A 13,789-nucleotide genomic window follows, 5' to 3' on the forward strand; every position below is an offset into this window, starting at 1 on the left:
TTCCAAGAGATTTTCCTTTTAAGAGAACAGCATCCATGTTGATACCTGTTCTTGTTCCACTTCTGATTTATCCAGCAGTATCTCTGTCACACAGGCAGCCGCCTGGTGGCTCTTGACAAGGCTCAGCAGGTGGGCTCCCAACTGCCTTGAAGCCCAAAGCAACTCTCTGCTGCACGCAGGGGGGCCCTGGAGTCACTTGGTCCTATTCAAAGGCAGGCCTCTGATTCACCTCCATTCCTCAGGTCTCCCTGCTCTTCCATTCTCCACCCTCCCGACCTTTGTGCCCTCCTTGGACGCTGTCCCCTCTTTGGACGCTGTCCCCTCCTTGCTCACCTCTGCCCCACCTCTGACTCCTCCTCTGCACTTAGACAGACCTGGCCGCTGGCCTCATTGGCTCCTCGTCCTGTCTTTAAGTCGAGGCCAGGGGATGACTGAGACAGGACCTTCCCTGAGAGGGCCTCTGTCCCCGCAGGGCAGGGCTTGGTAGAAGAGAAAGAAGGGCAAGCCCCCTCAGGGAGAGCGTGGGGCCTCTGAGAGGAGAGAGACAGCTCCCTCCTCTGCGCCCCAGCTTTTATGGGGGAGGATGGAGAATGGTGAGAGGATCCTGCCCAAGGTCACCTCTCAGTTCTTGACCGACAGACTACACCAGCTACCAATCTGCGGACAGCTCTTAGCCATCTCGGACTGTCCAACGGGTGCTCATCAGAGCGGGTTTTATTTATTTTTTATTGGTTGTTCAAAACATTACAAAGCTCTTGACATATCATATTTCATACGTTAGATTCAAGTGGGTGATGAACTCCCAATTTTACCCCAAATACAGATTGCAGAATCACATCGGTTACACATCCACATTTTTACATAATGCCCTATTAGTAACTGTTGTATTCTGCTACCTTTCCTATCCTCTACTATCCCCCTCCCTCCCCTCCAATCTTCTCTCTCTACCCCCTCTACTATAATTCATTTCTCTCCTTGATTATTTTCCCATTCCCCTCACAACCTCTTATATGTAATTTTGTATAACAATGAGGGTCTCCCTCCATTACCATGCAATTTCCCTTTTCTCTCCCTTTCCCTCCCACCTCATGTCTCTGTTTAATGTTAATCTTTTCCTCCTGCTCTTCCTCCCTGCTCTGTTCTTAGTTGCTCTCATTATATCAAAGAAGACATTTGGTATTTGTTTTTTAGGGATTGGCTAGCTTCACTAAGCATAATCTGCTCTAGTGCCATCCATTTACCTGCAAATTCCATGATTTTGTCATTTTTTTAGTGCTGCGTAATACTCCATGGTGTATAAGTGCCACATTTTTTTATCCATTCATCTATTGAAGGGCATCTGGGTTGGTTCCACAGTCTAGCAATTGTGAATTGTGCTGCTATGAACATCGATGTGGCAGTATCCCTGTAGTACGCTCTTTTAAGGTCTTCAGGGAATAGTCCGAGAAGGGCAATAGCTGGGTCAGATGGTGGTTCCATTCCCAGCTTTCCCAGGAATCTCCATACTGCTTTCCAAATTGGCCGCACCAGTTTGCAGTCGCACCAGCAATGTACAAGAGTACCCTTTTCCCCACATCCTCTCCAGCACTTGTTGTTGTTTGACTTCATAATGGCTGCCAATCTTACTGGAGTGAGATGGTATCTTAGGGTGGTTTTGATTTGCATTTCTCTGATTGCTAGAGATGGTGAGCATTTTTTCATGTACTTGTTGATTGACTGTATGTCCTCCTCTGAGAAGTGTCTGTTCAGGTCCTTGGCCCATTTGTTGATTGGGTTATTTGTTATCTTATTGTCTAATTTTTTGAGTTCTTTGTATACTCTGGATATTAGGGCTCTATCTGAAGTGTGAGGAGTAAAAATTTGTTCCCATGATGTAGGCTCCCTATTTACCTCTCTTATTGTTTCTCTTGCTGAGAAAAAACTTTTCAGTTTAAGTAAGTCCCATTTGTTGATTCTTGTTTTTAACTCTTGTGCTATGGGTGTCCTATTAAGGAATTTGGAGCCCGACCCCACAATATGTAGATCGGAGCCAACTTTTTCTTCTATCAGATGCAGAGTCTCTGATTTGATATCTAGCTCCTTGATCCACTTTGAGTTAACTTTTGTGCATGGCGAGAGAAAGGGGTTCAGCTTCATTTTGTTGCATATGGATTTCCAGTTTTCCCAGCACCATTTGTTGAAGGTGCTATCCTTCCTCCATTGCATGCTTTTAGCTCCTTTATCAAATATAAGATAGTTGTAGCTTTGTGGATTAGTCTCTGTGTCCTCTATTCTGTACCATTGGTCCACCCGCCTGTTTTGGTACCAGTACCATGCTGTTTTTGTTACTATTGCTCTGTAATATAGTTTGAAATATGGTATCGCTATACCGCCTGATTCACACTTCCTGCTTAGAATTGCTTTTGCTATTCTGGGTCTTTTATTTTTCCATATGAATTTCATGATTGCTTTATCTATTTCTACAAGAAATGCCATTGGGATTTTGATTGGCATTGCATTAAACCTATAGAGAACTTTTGGTAATATCGCCATTTTGATGATGTTAGTTCTGCCTATCCATGAACAGGGTATATTTTTCCATCTTCTAAGATCTTCTTCTACTTCTCTTTTTAGGGTTCTGTAGTTTTCATTGTACAAATCTTTCACCTCTTTTGTTAGGTTGATTCCCAAGTATTTTATTTTTTTTGAGGATATTGTGAATGGAGTGTTTTTCCTCATTTCCGTTTCAGAAGTTTTGTCGCTGATATACAGAAATGCCTTTGATTTATGCGTGTTGATTTTATATCCTGCCACTTTGCTGAATTCATTTATTAGTTCTAGTAGTTTTTTTGTAGACCCTTTTGGGTCTTCTAGGTATAGAATCATGTCATCCGCAAATAGTGATAATTTAAGTTCTTCTTTTCCTATTTTTATGCCTTTAATTTCTTTCGTCTGTCTAATTGCTCTGGCCAGTGTTTCGAGAACTATATTGAATAGAAGTGGTGATAGAGGGCATCCCTATCTTGTTCCAGATTTTAGAGGGAATGCCTTCAATTTTTCTCCATTGAGAATGATGCTAGCCTGAGGCTTAGTTAGCATAGATAGCTTTTACAATGTCGAGGTAAGTTCCTGTTATCCCTAGTTTTTCTAATGTTTTGAACATAAAGGGATGCTGTACTTTGTTGAATGCTTTTTCTGGGTCTATCGAGATGATCATATGGTTCTTATCTTTAAGTCTATTGATGTGGTGAATAACATTTATTGATTTCCGTATATTGAACCATCCTTGCATCCCAGGGATGAATCCTACTTGATCATGGTGCACAATTTTTTTTTGATGTGCCTTTGTATCCGATTCGCCAGAATTTTATTGAGGATTTTTGCATCTAGGTTCATCAGAGATATTGGTCTGTAGTTTTCTTTCTTTGAGGTGCCTTTGTCTGGTTTCGGAATCAGGGTGATGTTGGCCTCATAGAATGAATTTGGCAGAGCTCCCTCTTTTTCTATTTCCTGAAATAACTTGAAAAGTATTGGTATTAATTCTTCTTTAAAGGTTTTGTAAAACTCCGCTGTATACCCATCCGGTCCTGGGCTTTTCTTGGTTGGTAGTCTTTTGATTGCTTCTTCTATTTCATCCATTGATATTGGTCTGTTTAAGTTGTGAGTATCCTCCCGACTCAGTCTGGGCAAATCATATGACTTAAGAAATTTATCGATGACTTCACTATCTTCAATTTTATTGGAATATAGGTTTTCAAAATAATTTCTAATTGTCTTCTGTATTTCTGTAGTGTCTGTTGTGATATTGCCTTTTTCATCCCGTATGTTAGTAATTTGAGTTCTCTCTCTTCTTCTCTTCGTTAGCATGGCTAAGGGTCTGTTGATCTTATTTATTTTTTCGAAGAACCAACTTTTAGTTTTGTTAATTTTTTCAATAGTTTCTTTTGTTTCAATTTCGTTGATTTCCGCTCTGATTTTAATTATTTCTTGCCTTCTGCTATATTTGCTGTTGTTTTGCTCTTCCTTTTCTAGGGCTTTGAGATGAAGTGTGAGCTCATTTATTTGTTGGTTTTTCCTTTTTTTGAGGAATGACCTCCAGGCGATGAATTTCCCTCTTAAAACTGCTTTAATTGTGTCCCATAGATTCCGATATGTTGTGTCTGTATTTTCATTTATCTCTAAGAATTTTTTGATTTCCTCCTTTATGTCTTCTGTAACCCATTGATCATTCAATAACATATTGTTCATTTTCCATGTGATGTAGGATTTTTCCTTCCTTCTTTTATCATTGATTTCCAGTTTCATTCCATTATGATCAGATAAAATGCATGGTATTATCTCCACCCCTTTATATTTACTGAGGATTGCCCTATGGCATAATATATGGTCTATTTTTGAGAAGGATCCATGTGCTGCTGAGAAAAAAGTATATCCACTTGATGATGGTTGATATATTCTATATATGTCAGTTAAGTCTAGGTTATTGATTGTGATATTGAGTTCTATAGTTTCTTTATTCAACTTTTGTTTGGAGGATCTTTCCAATGGTGAGAGAGGTGTGTTGAAGTCACCCATAATTATTGTGTTGTGGTCTATTTGATTCTTGAACTTGAGGAGAATTTTTTTTATGAACTTCGCAGCACCATTATTTGGTTCATAAATACTGATAATTGTTATGTCTTGTTGGTGAATGGTTCCTTTTAACAGTATATAATGTCCTTCCTTATCCCTTTTGATTAACTTAGTCTTGAAGTCGATTTTATTCGATATGAGGATGGCCACCCCTGCTTGCTTACGAGGACCATGTGCGTGGTATATTTTTTCCCAACCTTTCACCTTCAGCCTATGTATGTCTTTTCCAATCAGATGTGTCTCCTGGAGGCAGCATATTGTTGGATTTGTTTTTTTAATCCATGTTACCAGCCTATGTCGCTTTATTGGAGAGTTTAAGCCATTAACGTTTAGAGTTACTATTGATATATGGTTTGTACTTCCAGCCATGTTTGATTATTTATCTTCTTTTTTTCTTTAAATTTCGTTTGTTTCTCCATGATTAGCTTTCCCCCCGCCCTCTGTCTTTACAGAGGCACTTCCCACTGATGGTTTTGGTTATTGTTTTTCATTTCTTCCTCATGTAGTGTTTTGCTCAAGATGCTTTGCAATGCTGGTTTTCTGGCTGCAAATTCTTTTAGCTTTTGTTTATCATGAAAGATTTTTATTTTGTTGTCGTACCTGAAGCTTAATTTTGCTGGATACAGAATTCTTGGTTGGCATCCATTGTCTTTCAGTGTTTGAAATACGTTGTTCCAGGATCTTCTCGCTTTCAGTGTCTGTGATGAAAAATCCGTTGTTAACCTTATTGGTTTACCCCTGAATGTAATCTGCCTCCTTTCTCTTGTAGCTTTTAATATTTTCTCTTTGTTATGTATATTGGATATCTTCATAACAATGTGTCTTGGCATTGGTCTACTGTGATTTTGTGTGCTCGGTGTCCTGTATGCATCTACAATTTGTATATACGTTTCCTTTTTTATTTCTGGAAAGTTTTCTGTAATTATTTCATTCAGCAGGCTACTCATTCCCTTGGTTTGAATCTCTGTACCTTCCTCTATCCTGATGACTCGTAGGTTTGGTTTTTTTATGTTATCCCATATCTCTTGGATGTTTTTCTCATGATTTTTTACCAGCCTTTCTGAGTTGGCTAGACTCTTTTCAAGATGATATATTTTGTCTTCATTATCTGACGTTCTGACTTCTACTTGCTCCACTCTGTTAGTGATACTCTCAATTGAGTTTTTAATTTGGTTTATCGTTTCCTTCATTTCTAGAATTATTGTTTGATTTTTTTTATAATCTCTATCTCCTGATAAAGATGCTTAACTTCTTCTTTTATCTGTTTATGTAATTCATTTTCAGTGTGTTCTTTCACTGTTTGGATTTGCTGTCTCCTATCTTCTTTAAGGTTCCATTCCATCTGTCTAAGGTATTCCTTGAGTTCTTTATATGACCATTTTTCTGCTGACTCTAGGTCCTCCTGAATATTTAGGCTGTCCTTCATTGTTTGTACTCCTTTTCTTCCTTGCTTTTTTATGCTGCTCATGTTACTTCTTGTTCTGTTTGACTGCTGAGTTACTGTTTACTCTTATAAATTTATTTGATGCTTGGGAGGAAAGATATTAGAAGGGAAGGGAAGAAGTCACTAAAGAGAATGAGAGTAGGCAGGTAGAATTCAAGGAAGGGGGAATAAGAAAATTGAAAAGACAAAAGAAACAAAAAAAAATAGAAAATAAAGAAAGAAAGAAAAAAAAAATTTTTACAAAAATAATAATGATAATAAAAAAATGAAAATTAAAATTAAAAAATAATAGTAATAATAATAAAATAAAATAATTAAAAACATTAAAAAAAGTTAAAGAACGACAACAAAAAAATGAAAATGAAAGAAAAAGAGAAAAAAAATAATAATAATAAATGCAGTCATAGAGTTCCATTAACTTCTCTTCCAGTAGGTGGAGCTGTGCCCACTGGGCCAAGCTTCACCTCTCAATAGGTGGGAACCAATCACTGTGCAGCAGCTCTTCCTCCCAGACTGGGCGGGTCTCCAATCCTGAGTGTCTAGGGCCTTCTCTTGTGTTTCCTCAAGCCAGGCCCCACTCACCTGTGACGCTCACCACAATATTGGCTACACGCCAGGTCTGCTGCTCCTGGGAGCCCTGTTTTCATGAACGCCTGGGCACACTCTCCCTGTTTGCCTCCTGCCGCAGTCCGGCTGCAGCAAAATAACCGGGGGGGTGGGGGGGGTGTGGGGGGGTGACGAACAACTTGTTTACGTTGATACAGCAGGAGTGGGAGCCGTTTATTTCAGGACAGGAGCAGTATTTATACATTCCACACAGCTTGTCTAATTAGCATAAACTAGATACATCAGTCAACCAATAAGGAATCTCCACCCTTAATGGCTTGTTTTTGTTACTTCTCAAACCACTCCCTCTGGCATTTTGCCAGGCACCATCCAGACTTGTTTACAAACTCTAACATTCCCCTGACAAAATGCCAGGTGTTATTTTGACTTGTTTACAGACTCTAACAGCCTCCCTCAGACCCTAAGTTTGTAGAGCTTGGGGCTGAGATCCCCCAGCGAATTTGCTTGCCCTCCGGTAGCCACACCCCCGGTAGGTGGTACAAGAGACCTCAGTTGTCAGCACTGGAGGGAGCGGTAGCCGGGAGTTCCATGCTGCGAGTCCCGGGCCACTCCTGATTCCCTGGGTCTGGCTATCGCGCTCACAGGAGAGCTGGGAGGGGCCCTTAAGGTTTCCCCGCTGTGTGGAGAGAGATGGCTAGGGGATTACACACCTGTCGCGCTGGTTTCAATGAAGTTGTCTCCTCCGCCCGTGATGTCAGTTCTCTGCCAAGGTGGTATCCCATGCAAATGGTGACCGTTCGTTCCCTTTGCCGGGTGACCAATGCAACGGGTGGGTCCTGACTGTCTCTTCCAATCCCCGTTTCAATCCTGTGGCCACTGCCTATGAAGGCTCGGTTGGCTTTTACCTCTGTAAGTTCAGAGGGGCCGACCAGTTATTTCAGCGGGATCCTTAGTGCTGAGTCACAAGAAGCAGGCGAACCGGAGCTTGAATGCAGCCGATCCGGGCTCGGTGTGTGTGTTCTGAGGGGCCCAGACTGTTCGCCCCAGATCCACGTCAGCTCAGCATTGCCTAGATCAGAGCGGGTTTTACAGAGCAGACATAGCTTTGCCCTCCCCTGTATTATCTACCTCCTTACTGTTGTAAGACGAATGGTTTATAGGGCTGAGATCAGGCAGGGGTCCCAGAATAGCTATTTCATGAGACCCTGAGCGCCACCGACACAGGGCTGCTGATTAACTGATTTGCTTTATACTAAGTATTTTCTTAAACTCCCGACCCATTGAACACATCTAATCGCTACCTAATATGTGGGCTCCAGGACTTTGTATTTGTGCCGAGTTTCCAGAAGCTTCCATCTGGGGATAGAAACTTGGAGAACAGTGTTTAGCACACTGCAGGGGCTGGTAAACACAAGTGTTCTCTGGTCATGGTGTGTGTGGAGGGGGAGTGGGAAGGGAATCCCTTGTTCCTGAGCCTCATTCCCCCTATCTCTGTGGGAAACGAAGTTGCCCCTGGCCCCCATGCACCCTGGCTCCTGGAATCCCTGTGGATCTGCATGGACCCCCAGTCTGCCTGCAACAGAACCCACTCAGAAGCACTGACAGGTGCTCCTGAAGACGCTCAGAAGACAGATGGCTCGCCAGGCACAAGCCACACACCTGGATGCCCCAGCTCCTTCCTAAGTGCACCTCCCTAAGCCACGATAGGCAGGGGCTTCTCTTTTCCCCCATGCCCTCACCCCCATTCCTTAGCCTTCACACATTCACCCCTTGGAATTCCAGCTCCCTCTTCCCTGGAAGGCAGAAGCTCCAGGCTGAGTGGAGGCCTGGACTGCACCCCAAGGACGGGGGCTCCAGCCAGCCTCTGAGCGATCCCATGATTTGACCACTGCTGGCCCTTCTGTGTTTCCGGTTCCCACAGCGTGGGAAACTGTCCTTGGCATGAGGACCAGTTCTGAACAAGGAGGTGCTTTGAGGTCTGGTGGCAGGTGGGGCTGGCGGGGCGCCACCTGGGGCAGGAGGCTGACGGCGGGTGATCTGGGGCCACCGTGACCATGTGGCTTTCCCCTTATTGGAGAGCCCCGGGGGTGGGGTGCTGGGCAGAGGGGCTGCCCCGTCGGCAGGGAGGCACAGATCGAGGCTCCCTTGGGAAGCGCTGGACAGGAAGGCACCTGGGGGAAGTAGCTGCAGACAGGCGCCGCCTACAGCGGGACGCGCCGGCCAGGACGCGAGCCCCAGGGGCCAGCAGTCGGTGACCGCTGCTGCAGAGGGAGCAGGGCTGTCGGGAAGACGTCTTTCCCGCTGCTCCGGAGCTGGGCCCCGGTCGTCTTCCCTACACGCGCCCCGGCAGCCACTGCGCGGGCAGCCAAGAGGCGGCGCAGAGCGAGGCGCCCCCGGGGGCCGCAGCCGGTGCCGCACAGGTGAACGCTGCAGGCGGTCCGTGGAGCTTGGCCGCAGCCCAGTGCTCTGCCGCGCCTTTCTTTAACCAGCCCAAGAGATTGTTTCGCTAGAATGGCGGGAGTGACGACAGTGACACGCTCCCCAGAACTCAGGGGCCAGCTGGTGTCGCCAAAAGCTGAGTGGTCATCCATCTCAGAATAGCGGGAGAACAAAACCCTTTGGCTGGGCCTATCTCTTTAGCTATTGTGAGGGAAAAGTGTCTTCTGACAACTGTGCGACAGGGTCGTGTCCCCGTCCCCCCCGCCCCTCCCAGAGGTGGAGACTTCCAGGTTCCCAAAGCTTTGCACTGTGCAGAGCACTAGAGGATGACAGGAGAGGACCCTCGCCCGGCAGTTGCTTGGGAACCCCACAGGCCTTGCACCTGCATGGGCACCTTGAGGGGACCCTATAAGGAAAATGGCACTTGTGTGGGGGGCCTTGTGGAGAAGTTACTTGGAAAAAAATTCTCATGACCTCTTTTTAAGCAAACAGCAAAAGACCACCTTTGTGGACACTCCCAACTTGCCTTCCTGCCCAGGGACATTCCCCGTCCCCCCAGCTTGTCCTGCAAGTGCTTGTGGTGTTTATCCACTTGTATCCCATCAGTAGAGAAGAGTTGGAACTCAAGATCATGATTACTGATGGAAAATGTGCATCTGTGGTGGTATCAGTCTTGGTGAAGGTTCGAGCAGATCTCAAGGAGAGTCGGAGGCCTCAAGCTGCAGCAATGGAAGCTGATCTTTCTCTTCCTGCCCCAGGAGCTGGAGCTGGTTGATATGTTGAATATGTGGAGATAGGTCACATGGTGGCACCCTGTCTGTCCTGGTGTAAGGATAGTTTATTGGATGATCATAAGAGAATCAAGACACACTGAATCATGCTTTGAAGAGAGCACATGAGGAATTCAGTAAAGGGACTTCATTATGTCTCTGGCCCCTGCAACTGGCAAGTCCAGAAAGAGGTCAGATTCCAAAACAGACTGTCATCTGGGCTGTTGTTAGGGGTGGCTGAGGGAAATGCATGTTGGCTTAAAGGAAGAAGGAAAATGCTGGGAAAAAGTAAATTCTTGGGACATGGCTACAGGACTGAGATCTGATCCTGAAAAGAGAGAGTAGCCATCAGTAGCATGCCAAACCCAGCCCACACAGAGGTCAGTTGGGTGGGCATTTCGCCATCATCTCCAGGACAGACTGCCACTCTGGGCCATACACCCACCTTCTTTTTGGCTCTGGATGCTTTCTGTTCAGCCTCCGTTCCACGTCAGCTGGGTGAGCGCACCCACTGCTCTGGGCCTGTGGAATGTGGTCGTAAATACCTGCATCACCCCTGAGCTTGACTGCCCTGCGGTCACCAGAAAGTCCTGAAGCGGCCCCTCCCAAGAGGCCTTCAGAGTTTTTGCCTGGCTGTTTCTTCCAGGCAGCCCCATTGCCAGACAGGAGGTCGGAAGGAGCATGGATGTTATTTGCTTTTGCTGAAGACTTAGTATAGAAGGTGAACCCTGCAGTGTATCATTACAGATGCTCGTAACAGCAGAGCCAGGGGTTTGGGAGATGCTGCTGGTTACACGGCACATCCTGTAATGATCTCATGGGGAACTGCCCTGAGTGGTCTTTCAGGCTGTGCATAGCAGCCGCTCATCACCTATCTCAAGTATCCCTTGATGCAGGAGTTAAGGTGCTACCTTCTGCTTACAGGGCAAGCAGAAGCTGTGTGGCTGGTAAAGCCAGCTGCAATACTTGAGGCCAACACAGTTCAAGGGCTTTTCATAGTCAGACAAGTTCAGCCTCAGTGTCTGGTGGGTTTTTTTGTTTTGTTTTGTTTTGTTTTTTTGTGAATGTTGGTAAGGATTCAGACTACCCAATGTCTGTGGTAGAAGAAGGAGCCTGCAGTAGAACAAGTCCTACAGTCTCTAGAACTGCGTCTTGCTGGCTTGGGAAAATCCAGAATTGGAAATTCAAAATGCTGTTTCTGCTGAACAGGCATCTATTTTGCCTCATAATAGAGTCCAAAAATATGTGATTATAAAGGAAAAAAAGATAGGTCTCTGGGTGTTATAAAATGGGTTACCTTTAATAGTTTTCAACAGATGCAAATTAAAGTTTGGATTTAAAATAAAAACCAGAAGGATAGGAATGGAATCTATAACACGGCACTTGGGAGGGTTTACTGAGAGATTTTTCAGAGGTGTAGGCAGGTGTGCAGAAGCAACAAGGAGAGGGGCTGGAGACAGGGGGAGCAGTGTGCAGAACCCCAGAGGTAGCACTGCACAGGGCCCCAACAGGGGGCCATCAGCAGAGGGCAGCCATCCCCTCCTGCTCCCTGGGTCTTTCTCCTGTCAGTGCTAACCATTGCCCAACCCAGCCAACACACAGGGCCAGCAGGCATTGATACTGTCCTCCAGGGCTGATCCCAAGCACACAGTGGGTGGGCTGCTGGAGTGCTTCGGGGGTCATGCACAGCCCCCAATAGCAACCACAGGCCAAGGCACCAGCCCCACGGTTCCCTCCTGGCCACAGGCATCCTGATCCTTCCATTCCAGGGAGACCTGTCAGGGAGCTGTGAGATCTGTCACCCTGGGAACCTGCTGTGGAAGAGAGAAGAAGCACAGGATGCTTGCTCCTCTTTCAAGCTTGGGTTCTGAAGTTTGGAAATTAAGACATCAGGGTGGGCAATCTGAAGAGTCTGGATGCCCAAAGGTATGCATGTAACACTGGGAAAATCCCCAGCAAGAGGGACAACCCACCTCCCCTCCCAGGCCAGGGGAAATCAGCAGTCCTACTTGGGACCACCATGGCTCCTGCACCATCCTACCTTTCTAAATGGCTATACTGGTGGGTGATGATGTGGGGGCTCTTCCTGAGTGTTTCTTTGACCTCACATGGAAGCTTTCCTCTGGAGGTCCATCCAGAGGATCACACCGTTGATTGGGAGTGGTTTCTGTAATGTACATACCACTTTATGGAGATGCAGAGTGTGGTGCAGGAGAGGACCCTGATAGACCTGACCATGGTGGTAAAAGAAGGACCCTGCAGGCTTCTAGGAGATGAGAAGGGAAAGAGGAATGTCTCATACATGTTGAAGGTCCTGGAAATGTATTATCTTCCTTTTCTTCTCAGAATAGAGGGCAGAGACCTAGCCTCTCATGAGCCGTTGGTGATCCCAGGGAAGGGACCTCTGGGGGCTTTCTCCCCTCCCAGGGCAAGGTCCTCTCTTGAATCCATGGAAGGTGCACAGGTGGATTCAGAGAGACATGATTCTCTTCATAACATCGAAACCTTTCTTGGTGAGTGTGAAGATATACTCTCAAATAACTACTTTTGGTAATAGGAAGATAAAACCGCTGAGCTTCAGAAAGGGGTAGACCAGATGGTCGGAACCAAAGGAATTAAAAAGGGTATCAAAATAGCAGAAGACAACCTGAACAACAAAAAATGTCACAAAACAGCAGTGACAATTCAGTCTTCAATCCCATGGGAGTGGGAAGATGAGGGGACAGAGAGTGGGAGAAGACAGAGAGGTGGAGATCAGAGCAGCTTAGGAGGGTCACCAGCTCAGCAGAGCCCGGGCAGGAACCTGGGCTCTCCCTCCTGTGGGCAACACGGAATTCTTCAAACACGGTGGACAGAGCAGCACTGTGACAACCAGTGCCCTGGTGCCTGGCACCCAGTGGGCACCCAAGACACAGTGTGAAATAAACTGTGGGTGGGTGAACGGAGGGAGGGTGAGTGGGAGCCGCTGGCCAGGCTCCATCAGGAACCGCAGAGGAAGGCTGCAGTTGACCTGGGGGTCCCGCCAGAGAAGCTGGTCCTTCCTCAGGAAGTTCTGAACACTCCACCAGCAAGACACGTGCCCGGCCCCGAGGGTAAGAAGTCAGTTTGTGAGACACAACTCTGTTCTTACTATCTCAGACACCCACAGAGTGTCTCTGCCAGCACTGTCTGGAGGGCAGGGGCCTCAGGCCGATGGACAGGAGGGTTTCAGTGCTCTCCTGGACCTTGACAGAGGAGGTGCAGCCACTGGGAAGATTTCAGGGGACCCTCAAGCAGAGATGATCCTGGGCCTGGTGGTGCTGACGGGTGTGACAGTCACACAGCATGTGTCTTTGAGGGAGAAGCACTCCTTAAAGGGCACTTGGGCCTGTGTCCTTCAGCTCCGTTGTTAAAACAAAATACTGGTGCTGAGCCATGTGGAGGGTGAGCCCCACCAGGGAGCTGATAACATGTTCTTCCTGTGGGGTGAGGATTTCCCTGGAGTCCCAGGAGTCCCCAAACCACACCTGGGTCACCTGGCCCCTTAGGTGGCCATGTTCTGCCTGGGTGGCCCAACATACCCTTAAGGTGGCCTTCTGTCCCCAGGGCCAGTTCTGCCCTCAACTACCTTCCTCTCACCGTAAGAGGAGGTGTTTTGGTGGCATCTCCTTGCAGTCCTGGCCACAAGCACACTGGTGGCCCAGGCCCTGGCTCTTGAGGTGACTACAGCACAGTGGATGACTTTTCCCTACTCAGGAAATTCAGGTGTTGGCAGCACGCTGAGAAGGTAGTCAGTGCTGGTGCAGGGACACCTGGAAGAAGCAGGGGCTGGTCCCATGCACAGAAGAGAAGAGGAAGCCAGCATGGAAACCAGACCCTGGCTCCAGCCTAGGAGGGACAGAGGAGGTGCTGGTGGGGGCCTACCCGAGCCAGGGCAGCTCCAGAGGAGGACTCATCACTCGGGGGCCCAGCGGACGAT

This window comes from Marmota monax, unplaced genomic scaffold, assembly GCF_021218885.2.
Source record: "Marmota monax isolate L192 unplaced genomic scaffold, Marmota_monax_Labrador192_F-V1.1 WCK01_AAM20220418_F8-fsc00125, whole genome shotgun sequence".
In the NCBI taxonomy this organism is placed as follows: Eukaryota; Metazoa; Chordata; class Mammalia; order Rodentia; family Sciuridae; genus Marmota; species Marmota monax.